The sequence below is a fragment of the Camellia sinensis genome, chromosome 6, assembly GCF_055761805.1.
Source record: "Camellia sinensis isolate YWXY chromosome 6, ASM5576180v1, whole genome shotgun sequence".
In the NCBI taxonomy this organism is placed as follows: domain Eukaryota; kingdom Viridiplantae; phylum Streptophyta; class Magnoliopsida; order Ericales; family Theaceae; genus Camellia; species Camellia sinensis.
Window position 1 is genome coordinate 43572134 of NC_138966.1, and position 24110 is coordinate 43596243.

Consider the following 24110-nt stretch of genomic DNA (forward strand, 5'->3'; position numbering starts at 1 on the left):
CCAGAGGCCGTTTTGACAAGAATGAATGATTGGGCCGAAGGCCGATTGACATAAAGGATTGTGCCAAAGGCCGTTTTGACACAAATGGAAGTTTGACATGCATGAATGGGCCAAAGGCTAGTTTGACATGAATGAATGGGCCAGAGGCCAGTTTGACATGCATGAATGGGCCAGAGGCCAGTTTGACATGAATGAATGGGCCGAAGGCCGTTTTGACATGAATGGATGAGCCAAAGGCTAGTTTGTCATCTGAATGGGCCAAAGGCCATTTTGACACAAGTGGAAGATAAATGGGCCGAAGGCCAATATGTTTGGAACCACAGTCACTTGACTTAAATTGTGTATATATATGTTAAATAGAAATATGAATTGGGCCTAAGGCCGTTTGTAGCATGTTGTTCTACATACCATTTGTATGACTCTTTTATTTGATATTATTCACTAGGCTATCGCTCATGCTCATTCATGTGTTTGTAGGTGAGCCAAGAGAAGTCCAAATCCAGCCCCAGTGAAGTCTGTATGGAACAACTAAGGTTTTGAAGAGTCAGCCCTTGCGTCTCACACACGAGACACGTCTTCGCCCTTCTGCCATTCTATGTTATTTTGTCATGTTGGCGAGGACTTTGGTGTACGTCTGTATAGAGCTTTGTTTTGGCTGACTTAGATTTGAATGATCCTGTCTGTGTAGAACTTTATGTTGCTATACTTTCTGTTGTGAGTTATTAACATATGTATGTATGGAATGTTACGATGTGCATATAAGCACGACTCTATAGACAAAATTTTAAAATTGCTTCCGTTTGGCCCCTGTTAACTCTGTTAAAGTACGTCTGGTTTGGTTTGAGGCCGTTGGTAATCTCATGATTACTGGCCGGTTATGTCCTTAACCCACGGGAGCGGGTTCGAGTCATGACAAATTTCATGTAAATGCGAGCCGAGGGCCTTACCTATGAAAGAGTTAAAACTCTTCTTTTGTGTAACCAAGTAACAACTTGGAAAGATGTAAGCCTGCAGGGCATTCTACTATTGATGTAAACATTTGTTACTTAAATGAAACTCTCTTTTATAACATTAACTCTGATATATGTATGGAAATGGAATCTATCTATCGTGTATATAGAACTGTTGGATGTTGAGTTTACGTATTATTTGAGAGCGTTAAAGTTGAGGTAATTCTAATATGAATCCAAAATGATACAATACGACACGACAGGACACCCACTCCTAATTTCAATGATCTATTATTTTGGGGCACTCAGGTTAAAAGTCCATTTATGAAATTCTTGGGCCAATACTGAAGCATTTTTTTTTTTTGTGTGGCCAAAATGACATTATTTGTTCAAAAGAATATCTATTTGTTCAAACTTTATCTGTCTATTTATCTGTTCAAATATCACTTATTTGTACACGTGTCACCTATATGTGCAAATTATCTGTTCAAATATCACTTGTCTATACACGTATTTAAAAGTCTAACTATTTGTACATGTGTCATATATTTGTTCAATTTATTGTCACTCACTATTGCCGCTAGTTACCACTACTGGCAATTTTTCTGATGCCAATGATTTTTCTAATAACTTTTCAATGGGTGTCCTCATTATAAGAAAAAAAAAAAAGGGTTTAAACTTTAGACTAACTGACATATGGTAGGAATAACCCATTATTTTTTAAGATCTTTGGTGTGTATCATTATTAAAAAATATAAATTTAAATAAGAACACTCAGGTGATAAATTTAAATTTGAATTTTAGTTTTCCAAAGGTCTACACACTAAAATATCATATCTATAAGGACAAGTTTCTACAAAATGATGAAAATACTCATTCATACAGATCTGTTGAAATTGACGTTGTTTGTCTATTTCTTCAAACTATTTTTTTTCTCTTTTTCTCTCTCTCGCTCCCCCTAAACCCTCTTTCTACCTCTACCTCTACCTCTACTTCTCTCTCTCTCTCTCTCTCTCTCTCTCTCTCTCTCTCTCTCTTTTCAAACCCTAGACCCGACGAAAACACCATTGTAGCCTAGCTGCATTATCAGAGCGGCGTTGGTGGAGGTGGAAACATCGTTGATGGTGAAGTGGACCACCAAAAAATGCCATAATAATTAGACCCTTTCTGTCTCAAAAATGGCAAAGAAGCGGAAGAGGAGAGTACCAGAGGCTCTATGGAGGCTATTCCACAACTACGGTCGCACTCTTGCTGATACCATCATCTCTTTGATTCCACCATCTCCACCGTCGCCCGAGTGTCATTGCCAAGGATGCCAACGCCTCTGTTGTAGTGGTGACGGTGCCATGTCATTTCTGCTTAGGCTAGATAACCCTTCTGACTATCGCAAACTCTTAACTCACTGCGTTGCTGTTGTCTCTGACAATGCTCCTCCTCTCTTAACCTTCCGTCCCGACTGTTGTTTCCAAGACGAGGTCTCTTTTTACCTCTACTCTCTCGTGTAAAGCTTTGGATCTCCTTCGATGGCATGAGCCACATCCACTATCGCTGCCGCCACATCCGCCACTGCTGCAAAGAAGTTTTTGGCGAACGGAGATCTGTATACTGGCAGATCTGAGAAAAAAAAAGTAGGGTAGATTGGTACACTAGCAAATCTGTATATGTATGTATAGAGAGAAAGAGAGATAAATAAGGAAAGTCAGAAAGGGAAAAAAAAATTCAAATAGGATGATGAGATTTGAAGAAGTGATTGTTTTTCTCTCTCTACTCTCTCACTACATTACATAGATTGGACCAATTTCTACAATTTGAAGAAGTGATTCCTTGAATGCTCCTGCAATCTCGCGGGCTAAGGCACCCATGGCCTGCTGACCTGCTGGCTCGGCCACATTAGCCTGAACAACACCCTCCTGCTGCGCCGGAATATCCTCCGGCATAGACATCTCTTGCCTACCATGCCTACCACGCCTACCACCTCGTCCTCGTCCTGACATCCTAATAAAGGTAACGAAGACATTAGCACATTCACAAATGTGCCGAAGCTACAACACTCGCGTCCTAATACATAGACAACTGTAATTCATTCCACGTAAGCACATAATCACATAAGCACTTACGAACTTCATTTCAGGATAATGACAGTCCCGAGGCATTACTAGAGTTCCGGTTAGAAACAGCATTGATCAAATGCTTTTCCAACAAGACTCACAGAAACCCAAAGATCCAATCAACATCCTAGAAACTAAATCTCATACCCAAATAGCCATATAAACATATTATTACATAAGCACATAACATTACATCTAAGTCTCTAACAAACGAGACAAACCCATTGTGATACTAATCACTGCCCACGTACCGAAGTATTCAAACCCGGTACGCTCTGATACCAAGTTGTAACGCCCTCAAAATAAACCCATAAATCATACAATACTGACATGCTTAAACATAAGAAAATAAAGCATCATTACATTCCATCAGAGTATTCATTACAAAATGTATTACATGTTGACAACAAAAGTAAATGCCCTATGGGCTTACAACTTTCCAAGTCAACACTTGGTTACAAAAAAGAGTACTAACTCGAAACACAAAATAAGCCCTTGGCTTGATATACATGCAATACAGAAATGTAATCACAAAAGATGTCCCTGCCACTAAGCCTCTCAAGCTACGTCCTTGGAGGTGGCATGCTACCTGTACCTGAAAATAATATCCTATATAGGGTGAGCCAACACCCAGTAGAGATATGCTAAACATAACATGAGCAATAACTAAAACAATAACATTTGATAAATGTTTAACTCACATAAACCAATTCACAACCCATTTCAATTACATGACAATTGTGTCCATGTTTCATTCCACTTTTCCATTTCTTATCCAATTTCTCAATTCATATCCCTGGCTTAGAACCTGGCTATATACTTTAAATGAGATTACATCTCATATCAATAATTCTTCCATTTCAACAATTCAAATGAGATACACTTATAACAAAACACTTCCATAAGCTACAATAGATACACAGATTCGCTGTATCAATAGCACATAAAACACTTCCATACTTCACAAGTGATACACAGATTTGCTGTATCAATAATTCAATAGATACACGTATTTGCTGTATCAATAGAGTCCATCCCTTATCTCCTCCCAAACAATATCCGGTTTAGGAGTCCATCCCCTATCTTTCCCTAAACCGTGGAGTACATCCCCTATCTCCTCCCACACAGTACAATGTATATAAACACATATCATATACATAATCAATCAATACATAAATTTGATATATTATTCCAACCGTCATATTCGATGACATATTCAATTGATTAGTTTTAGTTTGCCTAATCATCATGCATTGTCTACAACAATCAAGACTATCCTCCACGGATAGCCAAAAGCAATTATTTCGAAACAGATAATAAATGCATCAACAGATAATTTCCCAATATTTTCAAAAGTGAGCGATTAATAGATCCAACTTCACTATTTCATCACATATTGAGCCAATTTCATTATTTTCCACTCAATTTCACATTTTCATCATAAATGTCAATAATTACACTAATGACCCAAATATATCCAAACATGGCATTTTTCCAATTTTTCTCAATATTGACCCCAATGGTCCAAATATTATCAACAACATCAATATACTCATTTTGAAACCCACGCACACATTTATGGTTCAAAAGAAACAAAACCCCTTTTTCTAAAAATTATACATTTAAAACCCTAACTTCCAAAATTCAAAACCATTTATACAAAAGCTCAATATTCATGTCAAAGTTCATAAAGATGAGTAAGAATCCCTACCTCAAGAGATGAAACCAATGGGGATGATGGAGAAATCTCGAAATGCTCCAAGCCAAGAAATTTTCGGATGGATAGGTGGCTCTCAACAAGCTCTACACTTTTTACAAAGACACTAAAAGAGTGGATCACTCTAACTAGATCAAACCATAGAGAGAATGTAGATTCTAGAGAGAGGAGCTCTCAAAAGAGGTTTTTAGAAAGTAAAAGAGAGAGTTTGAAAGTGAAAAAGTGATCTAAAAAGACGCAGTTGATATCTGATATACGTATGACCCGCTCGAGCGGAGAATTGGACGCTCGAGCGTCAAGCACAAAAACTGGACCCGTTCAAGCGTGAAGGGTACCCGCTCGAGCACCAAGACACAACTGCAAAACACACCCGCTCGAGCGCAAAGGGAAAGCCGCTCGAGTGTAGATTTCCCCCTTCCAGTACTTTTACAGACAATGAACTACCTGCTCGAGCGCCAAAATACCCGCTCGAGCGCGACCCTGTCGTGCGTAAGGAAATCCGCTCGAGCGTGAAAAACACACCTGCAGAAGTTTTGCAGAGGCACGAAATGCTGAGGGTGTGTAAACCCCGCTCGAGCCCAAGAAGACCCGCTCGAGCGGACAACCAAAAATCAAACTCTGCTCGAGCACAAAGGGACCCGCTCGAGCGTACCACCAAAATTCTGGGCAACAAGGAATGGGACCAAAGCTTAACCAACCTGTTCGAAACACGCCCAATACATCCTAGAACTCAAACACACGAAATTAAAGGATAACAACAAGATATACAACCACCAACTCCACAGAACCTAAGTCCGGAATACAACAATCAAAGGAAGGGAAACCGGGATCGCTATAACCTCCTCTATTAACGAATTTCGTCCATGAAATTAAGTATAAGTTTTTCAAAAACATGTTTTCTCAATTACCAACATTACTACAATACAAAATTCAACAACTTGACCCATTATCGGTCATTCCATCTCTATTCAAGAGGCAAACTTCTATATAATCTCCAACATGCATTATTAACATGTATCTCAAAATATATTCAATGCCAACAATACATTTGCATTTCTGAAACATCATCAACATATATAATGTTAAAATCAACTTCCATTACAAGGCAAGTTCCAAACTATATTTCCATAAACTCAAAACATACACCATGTTTTACAACTTAAGACACAATCAATGCTCTTAAAGTTTATTAATATTACAAAATTTTCAAAGCATGATTACACATGAACAAATAAGTCCGGATATTTCTCACAGACCTCAAACTCACGTTCCCAAGTGGCTTCCTCCACTCCGTGATGTTTCCACAAAACCTTTACCAAGGGAATGATCTTGCCTCGCAAGACTTGCTCCCGCCTATCCAAGACCCGAACCGGTCTCTCCTCATACGAGGCATCCTCATCTACCTCTAAGTCGGTCCAATCCAACACGTGCGATGGATCCGGCTCGTACTTCCGAAGCATACTAACATGAAACACGTCATGTACTCGGGAGAACTGCGGCGGCAATGCCAAACGATAAGCAACCTCCCAAATCCTCTTAAGGATCTCAAAGAGACCGATAAACCGAGGGGATAACTTTCCACTCTTCCCAAACCTCATCAACCCCGTCTAGGTGATATTTTCAAAAAAACATGATCACTCGTCTCAAATGCTAAAGGCCCCCTCCTACGGTCGGCATAACTCTTTTGGCGACTCTAGGTTGTAACAAGCCTCCTGTGGATAAGCTCAACTTTCTCTGTCGTTTCCCTCACCAACTCTGGGCCCAACAAAGGTGCATCACCCATCTCGACCCAACAAACTGGAGACCTACACAGACGGCCATACAAGGCCTCAAATGGTGCCATACTGATACTCGACTGAAAACTGTTGTTGTAGGCAAACTCCACCAAGGGCAAGTGCCTCTCCCACGTCCCACTAAAGTCAAGGACATAACCTCGAAGCATATCCTCAAGGATCTGAATAGTACGCTCAGACTGCCCGTCAGTCTGAGGATGATAAGCTGTGCTAAAGGTCAATCTAGTACCCAAGGCACTCTGTAAACTCTGCCATAACCTAGTAGTAAAACAAGGATCTCTATCTGAGACGATTGACACTGGGACCCCGTGCAACCTCACTACGTCCCGGATATACAAATTGGCAAGATGATCTACCGAATCTCTTACGCGCATAGGGATAAAGTGCGCCGACTTAGTCAACCGGTCTACAATCACCCAAATAGCATCACTACCCCGCTGAGTCCTCGGAAGACCTACAACGAAGTCTATAGTGACATGCTCCCACTTTCACTCGGCTATAGGCAAGGGTTGTAACAAACCCGCTGGCCTCTGATGCTCGGCCTTCACTTGCTGACAAGTAAGGCACTTAGACACGAAAACTGCCACATCCTTCTTCATTTCCCACCACCAAAACTGGAAACCCAAATCTTGATACATCTTAGTGCCTCCCGGATGCACCGCAAGGCGTGAATGGTGATACTCTTAGAGTACCTCCTCTCGGCAAGACTCCGACACAAACAAGCGGTCTCGGTATCTCACACTTAGGTCGGGATACACAGACAAACCCTTCTCAGCCTTCCTACTGGAGATCTTCTCTCAAAGGGATTCTACCTCAAGGTCACCTCTCTATGCCTCTGACACTCGATTCACAAGTGTAGGCTGCGCAACAACAGAAAACAAGGCCGCAGCCTCCACGGACTCGCTCAGAAGCAAATCAAACTCGCCAGATGCACCCAATATCTCCCACTCCCGGATGGCTATACAAGCGACATCACTAATGGATTTCCTACTAAGGGCATCGGCCACAGCATTGGCCTTTTCCGGGTGATAGTACAACTAAAAGTCATAGTCCTCTATGAACTCCATCCACCTCCTCTGCCTCAAATTCAAGTCCTTCTGTGTAAACAGATACTTCAAACTCTTATGGTCCGAGAATACCTCGAACCTCTCGCCATAAAGGTAGTGCCTCCAAATCTTCAAGGCAAAAATCACAGCTGCTAACTCTAGGTCATGTGTAGGGTAATTCCTCTCGTGTATTTTCAACTGACGTGAGCCATAGGCTACCACTTTCCCCTCTCGCATCAACACACAACCCAAACTCTCTCGTGAGGCATCACAGTAAACCGCATAACCCAAACCTCTCTCCGGAATAATCAAAACCGAAGCGGTGGTCAATCTAACCTTCAACTCTTGGAACGACTTTTCACAAGTCTCACTCCATACAAATTTGACCCATTTTCGCGTCAATCTAGTCAACGGTGAAGCTAACCTGGAGAAATCTTTCACAAACCGGCGGTAATACCCAGCTAATCCCAGAAAACGGCGGATCTCAAAGACACTCTTAGGCTGTGCCCAATCCTGCACTGCCTTTATCTTGGATGTATCAACAGACACCCCTTCCTCGAAAACCACATGGCCTAAGAACTTGACCTCTCCTACCCAGAACTCACACTTCCCAAACTTGACATACAGCCTATGGGCTCTAAGCAACTCAAGCACCACTCTCAAGTGTTCCTCGTGCTACTCCTTAGAAGGTGAATAAATCAGAATGTTGTCTACGAAAACGACTACAAAACGGTCTAGGAATGACCGGAATATTCGGTTCATCAAATCCATAAACACTGCTGGTGTATTGGTGAGCCCAAAAGGCATCACCAGAAACTCATAGTGGCCATACCGCATACGGAATGCCGTCTTCAGAATATCCTCCTCCCTGACCCTCAACTGATGGTAACCCGATCTCAAGTCTATTTTAAAGAAGCAACAGGACCCTTTCAACTGGTCAAACAAATCATCTATACGGGGCATGGGGTACTCGTTCTTAACCGTAGCCCGATTCAATTTTCGATAATCGATACAAAGTCTCAAGGCACCATCTTTCTTTTTAGCAAAGAGGGTCGGTGCTCCCCACGGCGAAACACTAGGGCAGACAAAACCCTTATCCAACAACTCCTGAAGCTAAATCTTCAATTTACTCAACTCGGCTGGGGCAAAACGGTAAGGTGCCATAGAAATCAGCGCTGTGCCGGGCACTAAGTCAATAGAGAACTCGATCTCTCGATGTGGTGGCAAACTACAAGATCCTCAGAAAAAAACATCCGAATACTCGCAAACCACTCTCGGCAATACTATTTGGGTCTCATCACACTCACTACTCATAAGGTTAGTAAGCAGACCACTAAGTTCACTCCGCCCTCGCGGATCATACACCGGTGGAAACACATTACCAACCCGATCCCCCAAGAAATGGAAACAATCCCCGCTCAAGGTACATACTGTGACCCTCTGGCGGTAGCAATCAATAACAGCCCGGTATGACGATAACCAGTCCATACCCAAAATAACATCAAAACCCGACATAGGCATAACTACAAAAGGAAATGGAAGTCGGCGGTCGGAGACCTCTATATCACAGCCCCGACACCCTTTTTTCAAAATCAACTCACCCCCAACAGGTAACACAACACAAATAGGAGATGCTAACTGTGCCAACTCCAACTCCAAAACAGATGCAAATGCAGTAGATATAAAAGAATGAGATGCACCCGTATCAATCAACACATTGGCAACCGAGTTGCAAAACAAGAAGGTACCTCTCACAACCGATGGAGCCGGTACAAGATCCTGCACGGTAACAGCATACACGCGCCCTGTAGGCCCTTGATCTACCTGCTCACCTCTCGGAGCAAAGGGCTGTTGCACAGACTGGGACAATGAAGCCCCCTGATTGGCCTTCGAGGCCTGAACTGACTGAGCTGGCTAAAAACTCTACCTCTGCGCAGATGCACCAGAAGTGCCACTCAACTGCGGGCAAAACCTCTTCAAGCGCCCCGCCTGGCCACACTGGTAACAAGAGAGCGACTGGCCTCTGCCATGACTCTGGCTCTGAGGTCGAGTCGAAGATGAAGCTGCTCTCTGCCCTCCACCCTTCTGCGGGTAAGCTGGAGACTTATGGCCTAGCTGACCACACTTGTAACAAGTGATGTCTCCCTGACTGCCTCTCCCAGAGCCTGCACTCAGCACTGGAAAGGTCGATCTAGCAAAACCACCTTGAGACTGCTGAGGGTTAGAACCCCTCTTTCTCCTGCCATTACTCTGGCCATCCTTACTCCTCTTAGAGCCCCTCTGTCTCGCCTCCTCCTCCTGCATCATGATCTCCATATGGGCTGCAGCATCTACAAGACGCTCATAATGCCGGGTCATAGAACCCCCAACTCTCATCTTGAGGCCATGCCTCAACTTCTTCTCAAACTCCAGACAACGGCGTTCCTCAGACGCCACAAGCTCAGGTGCAAACCTAGATAGACTGGTAAATGTGGCCTCAAACTCGGCCACTGATAAACTCAGCTGCTTGAGCTGACAAAACTGGTCTCTCAATTTCTCCCTGGCAGCTGGAGATAGAAACTTCTCCTGGAAAGCAGCTACAAAAGCCTCCCACATGTCACCGATACGACCCCTCATGTACTTCCACCACTGACCCGTATCTCCTTTTAGCTGGAAAGATGTCAAGATCACCTTCAAAGCCCCGTCTTCGATGCCAAGCATCTCAAATGTCTTCATCATCTGTTCGAGCCATTCATCAGCCTTTAGTGGCTCTTTCGGATTCCCCGCAAACTCATCCGAATTAGATCGGAAAAACTCCCTCTTTAGGAAGGAAGGCCTTGCATCAACAACCTGGGCCTGAACTGGAGCTTGAACTGGAGCATCAGCTCTGAGGATACCTATGGATTCCCTGAATGCTCCTGCTATCTCGCGAGCTAAGGCACCCATGGCCTGCTAACCCGCTGGCTCAGCCACATTGGCCTAACCAACACCCTCGTGCTGCGCCGGAATATCCTCCGGCATAGGCATCTCTTATCTACCACGCCTACCACCTTGTCCTCGTCCTGACATCCTAATAAAGGTAGCGAAGACATTAGCACATTCACAAATGTGCCGAAGCTACAGCACTCGTGTCCTAATACATGGACAACTGTAATTCATTTCACATAAGTACATAATCACATAAGCACTTACGAATTTCATTTTAGGATAACGACAGTCCCGAGGCGTCACCAGAGTTCCGGTTAGAAACAACATTGATCAAATGCTTTTCCAACAAGACTCACAGAAACTCAAGGATCCAATCAACATCCTAGAAACTAAATCCCATACCCAAATAGTCACATAAACATGTTATCACATAAGCACATAACATTACATCTAAGTCTCTAACAAGCGGGACAAACCCATTGTGATACTAATCACTGCCCACGTATCGAAGTATTCAAACCCGGTACGCTCTGATACCAAGTTGTAACGCCCTCAAAATAAACCCATAAATCATATAATACTGACATGCTTAAACATAAGAAAATAAAGCATCATTACATTTCATCAGAGTATTCATTACAAAATGTATTACATGTTGACAACAAAAGTAAATGCCCTATGGGCTTACAACTTTTCAAGTAAACACTTGGTTACAAAAAGGAGTACTAACTCGAAACACAAAATAAGCCCTTGGCTTGATATACATGCAATACAAAAATGTAATCACAAAAGATGTCCCTGCCACTAAGCCTCTCAAGCTACGTCCTTGGAGGTGGCATGCTACCTGTACCTAAAAATGATGTCCCATATAGGGTGAGCCAACACCTAGTAGAGATATGCTAAACATAACATGAGCAATAACTAAAACATTAGCATTTGATAAATGTTTAACTCACATAAACCAATTCACAACCCATTTCAATTACATGACAATTGTGTCCATGTTTCATTCCACTTTTCCATTTCTTATCCAATTTCTCAATTCATATCCCTGGCTTAGAACCTGGCCATATACTTTAAATGAGATTACATCTCATATCAATAATTCTCCCATTTCAACAATTCAAATGAGATACACTTATAACAAAACACTTCCATAAGCTACAATAGATACACAGATTCGCTGTATCAATAGCGCATAAAACACTTCCATACTTCACAAGTGATACACAGATTTGTTGTATCAATAATTCAATAGATACACGTATTTGCTGTATCAATGGAGTTCATCCCTTATCTCCTCCCAAACAATATCCAGTTTAGGAGTCCATCTCCTATCTTCTCCTAAACCGTGGAGTACATCCCCTATTTCCTCCCACACAGTACAATGTATATAAACACATATCATATACATAATCAATTAATACATAAATTTGATATATTATTCCAACCGTCATATTCGATGACATATTTAATTGATTAGTTTTAGTTTGCCTAATCATCATGCATTGTCTACAACAATCAAGACTATCCTTCACCGATAGCCCAAAGCAATTATTTCTAAACAGATAATAAATGCATCAACAGATAATTTCCCAACATTTTCAAAAGTGAGCGATTAATAAATCCAACTTCACTATTCCATCACATATTGAGCCAATTTCATTATTTTCAACTCAATTTCACATTTTCATCATAAATGTCATGAATTACACTAATGACCCAAATATATCCAAACATGGCATTTTTTCCATTTTTCTCAATATTGACCCCAATGGTCCAAATATTATCAACAACATCAATATACTCATTTTGAAACCCATGCACACATTTATGGTTCAAAAGAAACAAAACCCATTTTCTAAAAATTACACATTTAAAACCCTAACTTCCAAAATCCAAAACCATTTATACAAAAGCTCAATATTCATGTCAAAGTTCATAAAGATGAATAAGAATCCCTACCTCAAGAGATGAAACCAATGGGGAGGATGGATAAATCTCGAAATGCTCCAAGCCAAGAAATTTTCGGATGGATAGGTGGCTCTCAACAAGCTCTACACTTTTTACAAAGACACTAAAAGAGTGGATCATTCTAACTAGATCAAACCCTAGAGAGAAGGTAGATTCTAGAGAGAGGAGCTCTCAAAAGAGGTTTTTAGAAAGTAAGAGAGAGTGTGTGAAAGTGAAAAAGTGATCTAAAAAGACCCAGCTGATATCTGATATACGTATGACCCGCTCAAGCGGAGAATAGGACGCTCGAGAGTCAAGCACAAAAACTGGACCCGTTCGAGCGTGAAGGGTACCCGCTCGAGCGCCAAGACACAACTACAAAACACACCCGCTCGAGCGCAGAGGGAAAGCCGCTCGAGCGTAGATTTCTCCCTTCTAGTACTTTTACAGACAATGAACTACCCGCTCGAGCGCCAATATACCCGCTCGAGTGCGACCCGCTCGAGCGTGAAAAATACACTTGCAGAAGTTTTGCAGAGGCACGAAATGTTGAGAGTGTGTAAACCCCGCTTGAGCGCAAGAAGACCCGCTTGAGCGGACAACTAAAAAATCAAACTCCGCTCGAGCGCAAAGGGACCAGCTCGAGCGTACTACCAAAATTCTGGGCAACAAGGAATGGGACAAAAGCTCAACCAACCTATTCGAAACACGCCCAATACATCCTAAAACTGAAACACACGGAATTAAAGGATAACAACAAGATATACAACCACCAACTCCACGGAACCTAAGTCTGGAATACAACAATCAAAGGAAGGGAAACCGGGATCGCTATAAAAAATAAATAAATAAATAAATAGGGTTAATTACATTTCATCCCTTTATCGTTTAGTTCAAATACACGTTACCCCCATCAAGTTTAGAAATATACACATAACATACTTGTGTTTTGAGGTAAAGTGCAAAATTTATCTCTGATAATGATTTTTGCACAAGTCAATATTATCTTTATTTTTATTCTCAATTTTCTTCATATGCCATTATCACCATAGCTTTCTCTCTCTAAAATTGAACTACACACCCCTTCTAACATACTAGAATAACTCCCGACAATAATTCAACCCCTTTGCACTGTTTCCTTTCTAACCCAAGACATCCACTTTATGCCTGCTCCAAAGCAACCGTTATCATCTTCAAACGTACAACCCTTTCAATAACGAAGATTGTAGATTAAATTCACAAGGCAATGTAATTTTTGAAGAAAACATGAAGCCCATTGTCGTATTATATATAATTTTTTGTATGTATATATAAATTTTTTTTCTTCTTCTAGGAAAACTGTCAATGTTATTAATTTTGTCAAATTATTTTGTTATTTGCATTATGAAGCTTTGACTGAAGTACTTCTATTGGAATATGTCTTCAATTATAAAGTTCAAACTAATTACTCTCTTTTGTCTTGGTTGGAATCTTGTGAGCATTACAACAATTATAATTTGAGAACTTGGCTAAAAGTTAATTATTTTAGGTCATATCACTTTTTTATTTTTTTTACACATTTTTTCAAAAAATTCAAAAAAACTTAAAAAGTTAACTTTTTAACTAACTTCTTAAAACAAGCCATTAAATCACTAATTTATTTGAATGAAAGAAGGTTTTGGAAAAAATAATTTTGTGGCCACCATGTGATGATTGATTCTTCCAATATATATATATATATATATGTGTGTGTGTGTGTGTGTATGTATAACGCCCCAAATTTCTAGCCTAAATGATAATACAACAATCATGGCTATTTCAAGGAAAACTGATAAATCTTCAAACTTACATTACATGATACAATAGTTCTTCATGCAACAATACATTAATCTAGCAATAAGTAAATAAACAAATAAATACGCCCAAGGGTTTACAAGTTTCCAAGGCTTAAGTCTGGTTACACAAAACGGTTATTCAAACCCACACACATACAGCTATTGGCTTACACACAAAGTCACAACAAAATGAGAGTCTCGTACTCTCAACACACATTTCCTCGCCTTTAGTTAGGCGGCATCACCACATTTTTTCCTACACAAAAATCCCATAGGGTGAGCATAAAGCCCAGTAGGAAATCCTTAACAAAGTATATACATTTTATACAAGTCTCAAGAGATGAAATGCACATGCCATGCTATGCCCATTTTTGAAGATAAATCACATTTTCATCTTTTGAAAACCATCATGCTCAATGATGTCATGCAATTTTAATTGTTCAAAACTTAACAATTTATTTCAAGGGTGGTAAATACGACTCTGGTAATCCCTAAGTTGGTGTCTGCAAGTAGACTATACAAGTACTACCAATTTGTCATTTTTACTTATATTAACTGGAAGGCTCAACACCTATCCGCGCGGGTTTTTGGTCTTTCACCCCGAACTCTCAGGCCAACTTATTCAATATCATCTACACCACCTATCAAGACTTACTAACATATTTATCCCAAAACCATTCCATAAAAACTTGTTTCTCAACATTCTTTTCTCAATGCAAGTTTTCAAATCAACTTTCAAATTTTAATGTAATAAAATGAATTGATATGCCAATAACACAAGATGAATATAAATACTTTTATTCCAATTCATCATTCAAGGAATAACACAATTCCCTCTTCTCGAGTATCCTCAACAATTAGTCATTTCAAGACTATTTCAACGTTTTGAACAATAATTTTCAAAGCGAACAATAATTCTCATATTCTCTGAAATTCATCATTTATATAAATATAAATAAGAAATTTTCCAAAGATCTATTTATTTTGACACATAAAATAAATATAACAATATCATTCATGGATTTTCAGTCTCTTAAAAAAATTTCCAAATTCTAGGTTTTCTCAAGAAACTATACAACTCAAATCTTTTGAAAAAAAACTTTCCAAAATCATCTTTTCTTCAATCAACGAAGATTAAAACCCATAAGATCATTTTAAAAGAACAAGAGACAAACCCACTTTCAAAATCGCTTAACTTCTTGGATCAACAATCAATTTTCAAAACTATCGAAAGATTATTTCGAAAATCATATAGATCTTGCAAAAACATATATATAACTCCAAGAAACAAGTTTTGAAGAAGAAATGAGATGAAACTCCCAAAATTAATGGTGTCAAAACTCGATCTTCACTGTACACAACGAAACCCTCGAGATGATAACCAACTTTGGTGAAGAACTTAGGTCTAAATCCCAATGGATTTGGAAAAATCAAAGAGAGAAGATGACTTCTAGAGAGAGAAGCTCCCGATCTGGAATTCTGGAGAGTTTTAGAGAGAGAGAGGACTAAAAAAGTGATCTGAAATATCAAAGTGGCAAAACATGAAAGAAGGATCGAAACCAGAATCGCTACAGTATGACTGTGTTGTGTTAATAGGAAATTGTGGGGAGTGATGATGGTAGTGTTTCGATGAGCGGGGATGTGGCCATGAGTTGTGTGGCCGTGGTGTTAGAGTAATTGTGGTTCTGGATTGGGTTCTTTGTGATGATACGTAATACACAAATTGTTGGTGATAAAACAAGGGAAGAAGGACATTATAATAATTTTGATTTCAAATTATATCCTTAATAATGTCACCACGCTTCTTAACTAAGATTGAGCTACACGCATTGTTATCTACAACGGTTTCCGTTAATTTTACGTTTTATTCAAAACCATGAAAGATTTATGTGTATATTTATAAACTTGAAAGAGATTAGTTTGTTTGGTTTCACTTTTCAGAATTTATTTTTTAAAAAAATTGAAATTTTTTATTTTTTGTATTTTTTTTTTCATTGAGTTTTTTTAATATTTTAAACAATTTTTTTTTTAATTATTAGATACACTTATCATAAATACACTTCAAAATATAATATTTGTGAAGAAATCTAAAAACAATTCACTAAATACCAAAAATAAAAAATATAAAAATTTAATATGTTTTTGTATTCTAATTAGGAGTATAAAAATGGTCCGTAACCTGCTCGCGGCCCGGTGTGGGTTCAGCCCATTTAGGTCTGTTTAGGCCCGAACCCAAGCCCAGCCTGACCCTTGGGCCTAGGCCATCATTTTGAAATCGGCCCGACCTGTGGCTCAACCTATCGACTCGCTTAAGGCCCACTCAAGGCCCAGTGATTTTTTTAGTAGAAAATAATAAAAGTTTGGTAGAAAAAATAAAAAAAAAAACAAAAAAAATATTGGGTCCGCCCAAGTCTGGCCCAAGCCCGAGGCCAGACCCAAGCCCATGGGGTCAGTCCGAGGCTTAGCCCACTGACCCTCCCAAGGACCGAATATCCCTGGGCTTGGGCTTGGGCTTTGGTCTAATTTTTTTGGCCGGCGGACTAGCTCAGCTTGGCCCGGTCCTACCCGAATTTTGGCGGGAGCCTACGAGGCCTGACATGGACCACGCTGGATTTACACCCCCTACTTCTTATATATTTATCGGCTTTTTAAAAAATTAAAATTAAGGCCTCGTTTGGGAAGCAACTATTTTAGCTTAAAAACCAAAAAGTTATTAAAAGAATCACAAAACCTATAACTTATATAAAAAAATTAAAAATTCCATTTTCTCTCTACTTTTTACACATTTTTTCATAAAAAATTAAAAAATTATTTCAAATATTCTAATTTTTCTACCTTATATTTTAATTAAAAAATCAAAAAGTTACTTAAAAAAAAAAAAAAAAGTCTCTTCCCAAATGGGCCTTAAATACAATAAATATATTTTTGAGTTAAATTAAACTAAAACGGGTAAAATATAGGGCCAATTTGACAACTTCAAGCTACTTTAAAAGCCAAATCCTAATGAGAGTCGACGCGATCCGCAAGAAATACGACAGGTACGACTTCGACAAGCAGAAACATCTCAACCTCTCCGCCGCCGCCGACGCCTTCGCCCGCCTCTACGCCACCGTCGACTCCGACATCGCCGCCGCTCTCCAGGACTCTCTCAAAAAGTTCTTTTTTCTAGGGCCTCTGCGGTTGCTATCAACGCCGAGATTCGACGCACCAAAGCTCGGTTGCTTGAGGAAGTCCCTAAATTGGAGAGATTGGCTATAGAAAAGGTTCGATCTCTTTGAAATTATTCTGTTGATTTTATAGTAGAAATGTATAATTTGATAATTTACTTTGACTTTATTGAATTTGAATTTTGTGGTTATGTGATATTTTTGAAATCATAGAACTGAGGATGACTTGATTGTTCAACAGTTTTGGGGAACTAATGATTCTATGTTTATGTTAGAATAATAGAATGTTCTAAATTTGGTTGGGTTTCAAAAGTGACAGCTTGTTGAATTTTTTAAGCTTGATTTGCTAGGGTTTTGGGGTTGAAATATCCATTTCGAGGACTGTGAACAGTGATGTGAATACTACCTTTAAGTTTTTGTGAAAATAAGGAGAAGGAAGAAGAAAAGTAGAGGAAGCAAGAAAAGCTTACCCTGATAAGGGTGAAGCAAAACACATAAAAAAATATAATATAATCTGCAATTCTCTAGAGCTCAACTCCATTGAATTGAGGAATTACAATAGTATTTGTAGGATTTTAGTAAAGTCTGATTATTTATCCCAAAAAAAAAAAAAAGTATTTGTAGGATGCTATATTTCTCGTATTTCCATTATGAATTTTGACTCACAAATAAGAATGATAAACCTTATTGACTAAAATATTGTAAACCAACTGTAAATTATAGGCTAAGAAGCACGGACACTTCAAAGAAGATGACGTATCCGTGTCGGACACCGACACTTTCTGGACACTCTTAGGACCCGTTTCCGACACTCTTTAAATCGTGTCCTATTTTTTTAATTTTTTTTAAAGACCCAGACACTCTTTAGACACCTGGAGGACACACGTGTTAATCGCTTAAACACGCGTGTCTATCGATTAGACACATGTAAAACTAATTATAAGTTTGAACAAAACAACTTCAGATACAATAATAAAACAAAATCTGTATAAATTTATAGGAATTAGTGTCATATTACATTTTTTATTATCTTTGAATGATATATTTATATATAATATATAATAAAAATATAAATTCATACGTGTCCCTAACGTGTCGTGTCCTGTATTTTTTTAAAATTAACGTGTCGGCGTGTCCGTGTGGTACCCGTATCGTGTCACGTGTACGTGTACGTGTACGTGTCCGTGTCCGTGTCCGTGCTTCTTAGACTATAGGAAAGACCCAAAAACATTTCAACCATAATACGACTCATTGGCGACCCTCATGACTTGTGTTCAGGAAAATTGAAAACTACTGAAATATACTCAACTCAACCCTTAGAACCTAATAAATTACATGTAAATCTTTTTTATTTATTTATTTTTTTTTATAACTGGGTGTCTAGGCCAGCTTGCGTGCACCTTAGCTAATTCTAGGGCTCTTAAATTAACGACTAGGCAAATCTCCAGTAGCCCTTTAGAGTTACTCGAACTCGAGATCTTGAATCTTATCCTCAAGTCTTTATTGCTCGGCTAACCCCTTGGGATTTAAATTACATGTAAATCTGTCCAGCTAAGTCCAAAAAAACTTCATATTATTATAATTGGAGACTCTCAAAACTTCCATGGGCCCCTTCCTTTTGACTGAAAAAGCGTCTTGACAACCGTGGTACCCGTGGCCTTTGTCTTAAGCTTCTAAAGCCTATTAGTTTTGTTTAACCATTTGACGGATGTTGCATCAATAATAAATCTTACATTCAGGTTAAGGGGCTTTCGACAGAAGAGCTTGCTGCCCGTAATGATTTGGTCCTTGCTCTGCCAGATAGGATTCAAGCCATACCAGATGGGACTGCAGCTGCTCCCAAACAATCAGGAGGCTGGACAGGTTCAGCTTCCCACACAGAAATCAAGTTTGATTCAGGTGATTGGTTGCCTTTATTCTACTCCTTTTTTCCCCTCCTTTTTTCTTTTTTCTGGGAGGCTCTTACTTGAGATTTGTTGTTCAATTATTTGTTTCATTTGGATCATAGATGGACGGTTCAACAGTGAATACTTCTAGCAAACAGAAGAGTCCAGCCAATTCAGGCAAGAATATGAAATGCAGAAAATGAAGCAGGCATGTAATTCTTTAGAGTTGAATACCTTTCTTTTTTTAATTGGAGGGAAATATGATTTTTTTCTTTCTGATGAGGATTTGTTCTTCTGTGGTTTCTGCATTCATTGTTCTATTGATTCCAAATAAAAATAAAAATAATGTGTTTTACTTGATGTTCACACAGGATCAAGGATTGGAAGTGATATCAGAAGGTTTGGATGCATTGAAAAACATGGCCCATGATTTGAATGAGGTTTGCTACTGCCTTGTGCATTTGTATCTGTTTCTTTGTCCCATTTTGTGCACATCAATTTATGACTTTGAAATTCATACAGGAAATGGATAGGCAAGTTCCTTTAATGGACGAGATTGACACAAAGTTTTGAGAACACATCCTGTACTGGCAACATCTGAAGCTACAAGTATTCTTAAATTATTAATGGTGTATTTCTTCACATCCTACAGGTCGACAAGGTGGCATCTGACCTTAAGAACACCAATGTGAGACTTAAGGATACTGTTAACCAGGTGATTGAGCTGCCACTGGATTTTCTATAGATTTGCATCACTTTGTGTGCTGCAGAGAGAGAGAGAGAGAGAGAGAGAGAGAGCGCGCTATGCTATGTCGTAGATCTCTTTGCTGGATTTGACAGAAAGTTTTGATTTGTTTCAGCTGAGGTCCAGTCGAAATTTCTGTATTGATATTATACTGTTGTGCATAATTCTTGGGATTGCCGCCTATCTATACAAGTAAGTTTCACTTTCTCAAAAAAATGGAAAGGAAATGTTTTATATAATTCTTGGTAATAGCTGACATGCTTAATGGACTCTAGAAAATAATTTCATGCATGGGTGAACTTATAATTAGAAGCCAATAATTGAACTTGTAAACTAAAGCTGAGTGCATGGTTATTCTGGTTGGGTCTTCTTCTTGCTTGATTCAGTTTCTCCTGTTAATCTCTCTTTTCACTACCTTTGTACATTTCAATTAAACAACAATTGTCAGATTGATTCTCATACTTGTCTGGGATGAAATTTGATTGTTTGGTCAACATTTGATGTTTCAGATTTCCTTCTCTTTTGGTTTAGTATTTTAAGCCTTCATTCTAATGGTTGTTGTACCTGCAGTGTATTGAAGAATTGAGATGATCGATGGGCTACTGTTTCTGCTCGTGATATTGGCCTTGTTATGTGCTTATTTTGAAGATGATTTGTTTTCCTGGTGTGTGCATGTCTTTACTCATACTTTTGACTACTGTTTCTGTACCTTTGTCTTTCAAATGCAACTTTCGGCACATCAGACATTTTTGGATTAATAATGTATATTTGTTCTAGCTTTCATTTTGTCTCCTTAATTTAAGGTATTATATTTCTATGCATATGATTAATGTTGTGACTCCTATAAACACCACTTATGGTATTTGTGCAACCTATGAAGGGAAGAACCAAATTGATGAATTTGTAGGCTAGGGTTGCAATAAGTGAAACTCCTATAAAGGATAAATTACCAATATGTCATAATAGTTGGACTTAATTCTCATGAAGTACTGTTGAAAATAAGGCCTCGTTTGGGAAGTGGCTATTTTAGAGGCTTTTTGGCTATTTTAGTAGGCTGTTTTAGTTTTTGTGTTTGGGAAGATGAGATGAATTTTTAGTTGAGTTGTTGTATTGAAAAGTGTGTTGAAATGATGTTTGAATTTAAAATAACAAATTTGTCCCTAAATTATAATTTTTTAAATTGATGTAAAGGGGTAAAATGGTAATTTAGCTGTTGATGATGACTTTTGAGGCTGTGAGCCTACACTGTCCGGCGTTGAGCCTAATTTTTTTTTTTTTTTTTTTGGAAAAACTTTGAACAGTTTTGCTTTTTAGCTTATTTCTCATTTCAGGCTATAATAGCCTCAACCCACCATTCCCAAACAGCGCCTAAGTCTTAGTAAAATTGTTGTTAAAAATAATTTTTTGTGATGATATTTTGCATGTCGCTAAAAATTGACAATGACTTTTTTGTCGTCGTTTTTATAAATTGTCGCTAAAACTTACAATAGTGACTTTTTGTTGACGAATTTTTCAAATTGTTATTGAAAGTTGTAAATTAGTGACTTTTTTGGTGACAATTTTTTTAAACTGTTTCTAAAACTTATAATTAGTGACATTTTTTATGACATTTAAAACTATCGTTGAAAATTGACAATTATTGATTTTTTTTAATAGTGTTTGATGAAAAACGCCATTAATTATTATAGGGCTTATTGGATAATAAATCTACCTATTAGGACTTACACGTAAGCCTCCCTATAAAAACTGATCTGGAAAAATCTGCAATGAAAGTCTAGGGTATTTGCTGTTAGGATTAAACTAGGGATTGGCCAGTTGAATGTTAAAAAAATGAATTCGTGCTGGTACTAAAGAGCAAGAGTTCAGGATTTTGTTGAGTTGATTTACAACAAAAATTTGTTCTGCATCACTTTGTCATAGAAATCTGCTTGTGGTTTTAATTTCTTCTCGTAACTTTTTGTTTTTGTGTTTTTTTTTTTTGTCTTTCTAAAACATTAGAAACATTATTGAAGTTTACCTTTCAGTTATAGCTGGGTTGTAATGTTAACAATTTCATGTCATGGCGCTCAAACTTACATCATATGATACCATGATATTGTAGACATTCTATTTACTACAGACAACAAAGTAGTAGGAGAGATATTTGGTGCTTTATGTTACAACATCCTCCTTACCATAGAAAAGTTGTAAAATCGATCAGAATACTAGTAGCATAGAATGTGGCCAGCATTCAACAGCGTAACCGTTTTTTTTTTTTTAAAACCTAAGAAGAGTTGTAAATTCAATCCGAATAAAATTAGCATAGGATGTAGCCAGCATTCAGTGGTGTTTGCCTACTTTTCTAGCTGAATAAAAATGATTGTCTCTTGGGTCTTCGTTTCCCTCTTGTTTATGGCATTTAATGGCTATTAGATGTTCCAAGGAATTAGCCTTTTCTATGTTTCGTGGTGTGTAGAGGGTCCAAATGCAAGCATTGGAGAAATGGATACAGCAATCGTTTACTTGGAGATGATGGAGATTACTATGAGTAAAGAGCAACACAAGCAGTGTAGGACCCGAAGGAATAGTTGGTGAATATATGATCCAAATGAGGAGAGGAGCCTTCCTTTTATAAGCAGAGGAGATTACATAGATTGAGATAAAGTTGAAGTCCTTTTAGTATGTAAGTGGGCCTTGCGTTGCAATTGAAATAGAAATTATTTGTGATCAAGTTAGGATTCTTCTCTATGATAATCTGATGAGGATCTTATGATGTCAATGATATCAAGATAAGTGCCTGTTGTCGATTGGTCGAGGTGACGACATCATCCACACCCTGATTAGACTTTGCTCTTAGCCGCTAAGCCACATCATTCCCAATTCTTAGAATGGATCATGACACTACTTGAAGACCACACCCCGGACACAATATTGGCCCACACTATGGCTTCATACCAAGCTGCAAGAGCCCCCCAAGTCTTGCTAGTCAATTGTGGCAAACATCAGTTTGGGTGTGTGAGAGGTGAGGAGGAGGTTTTAGTCTAGCAGGAGATCCTCACTCTTCTGAAAGATAGGAGAAAGTGGCCCCTACCGAAGGGTCTCACTTTTTTTGAGGTTAAGAGTCAAGACAAATGTTTTTGTTTTGTCCTTATGGTACCATTGGAGATGTGGACGCTCTTTTAGAAAACCTCAGCTAAAACATATGACGACCCCCTATTCCAGCATCAGTTCTATAAAATGGCACAGAAACTGACTCATGTTAGCGCCCTTCCTTCAGCTAGCTCCGCTTGATCTGTCCATCTTTTTTTTCTTCTAATAGATACTAGTCATATAATTGATCTTTCGGTTTTTGAATTGTGCGGTTCAGTTCAGGTTATTTTACTAGGTTGGCAATTCAAACCCGAATTCCAACATCAGTTAACATAACTAAACAATGTATTTCACCGATTAAACCAATTTACATATGAAGTTTCAGTTTTACAAATCAAACCTGAATTCCATTTACCCAATATTCAACATAAATAGTGAATATCAGAACAAAACAATTTTAGAATTCTAATTTGATAATTATACTTCATAAAAACTACCAACAAAAAATTCCATTCTAAGAATGAAAAAAGCACACCTTATGTCTAAATTTTCTTATCTGCTTCTCATTTGCTCTCATATTGCCCTTTGCTTAATCACTTTCCCTCTTTGATTTCTTCATGGAAGGCACTGCCAAACCTGACTATGCCACCTACCTGAAGATCTCCACGAATGACTATGATTCCACAATTGATGGACTGAAATAGTAGCATTGCAGACAGTCATTGTCCAATGAGGAAGAGCAGAGGGAAGTGATAGCAGAGAATAATGGAGAGAGAGAGAGAGAGAGAGAGAGAGAGAGAGAGTAAATGGGATTCATGAGTAGGATGAGTTTTACAGTATAGTACGACAAATCTGGCAAACTTTATGTATAATCATGCACTAATGCATTAAATAATAGATTTGAAATGGGTAAATGAGATTTCTGTTGGTTTTGATTCACTCTGTCTCCAAAATA

At 38.6% G+C, this 24110-nt stretch overlaps 1 pseudogene across 1 annotated transcript in view; it reads left to right on the plus strand.

The window, feature by feature from the left end:
- The first annotated feature begins 2128 nt into the window (after positions 1-2128).
- Positions 2129-24110, plus strand: part of LOC114271981 (syntaxin-71-like) — a 290405-nt pseudogene continuing 268423 nt past the window's right edge. The window contains exons 1-3 of the transcript XR_014333845.1: positions 2129-2425; positions 17279-17551; positions 19195-19354. The product of XR_014333845.1 is annotated as a syntaxin-71-like (transcript). The remainder of the gene's footprint in view (positions 2426-17278; positions 17552-19194; positions 19355-24110) is intronic.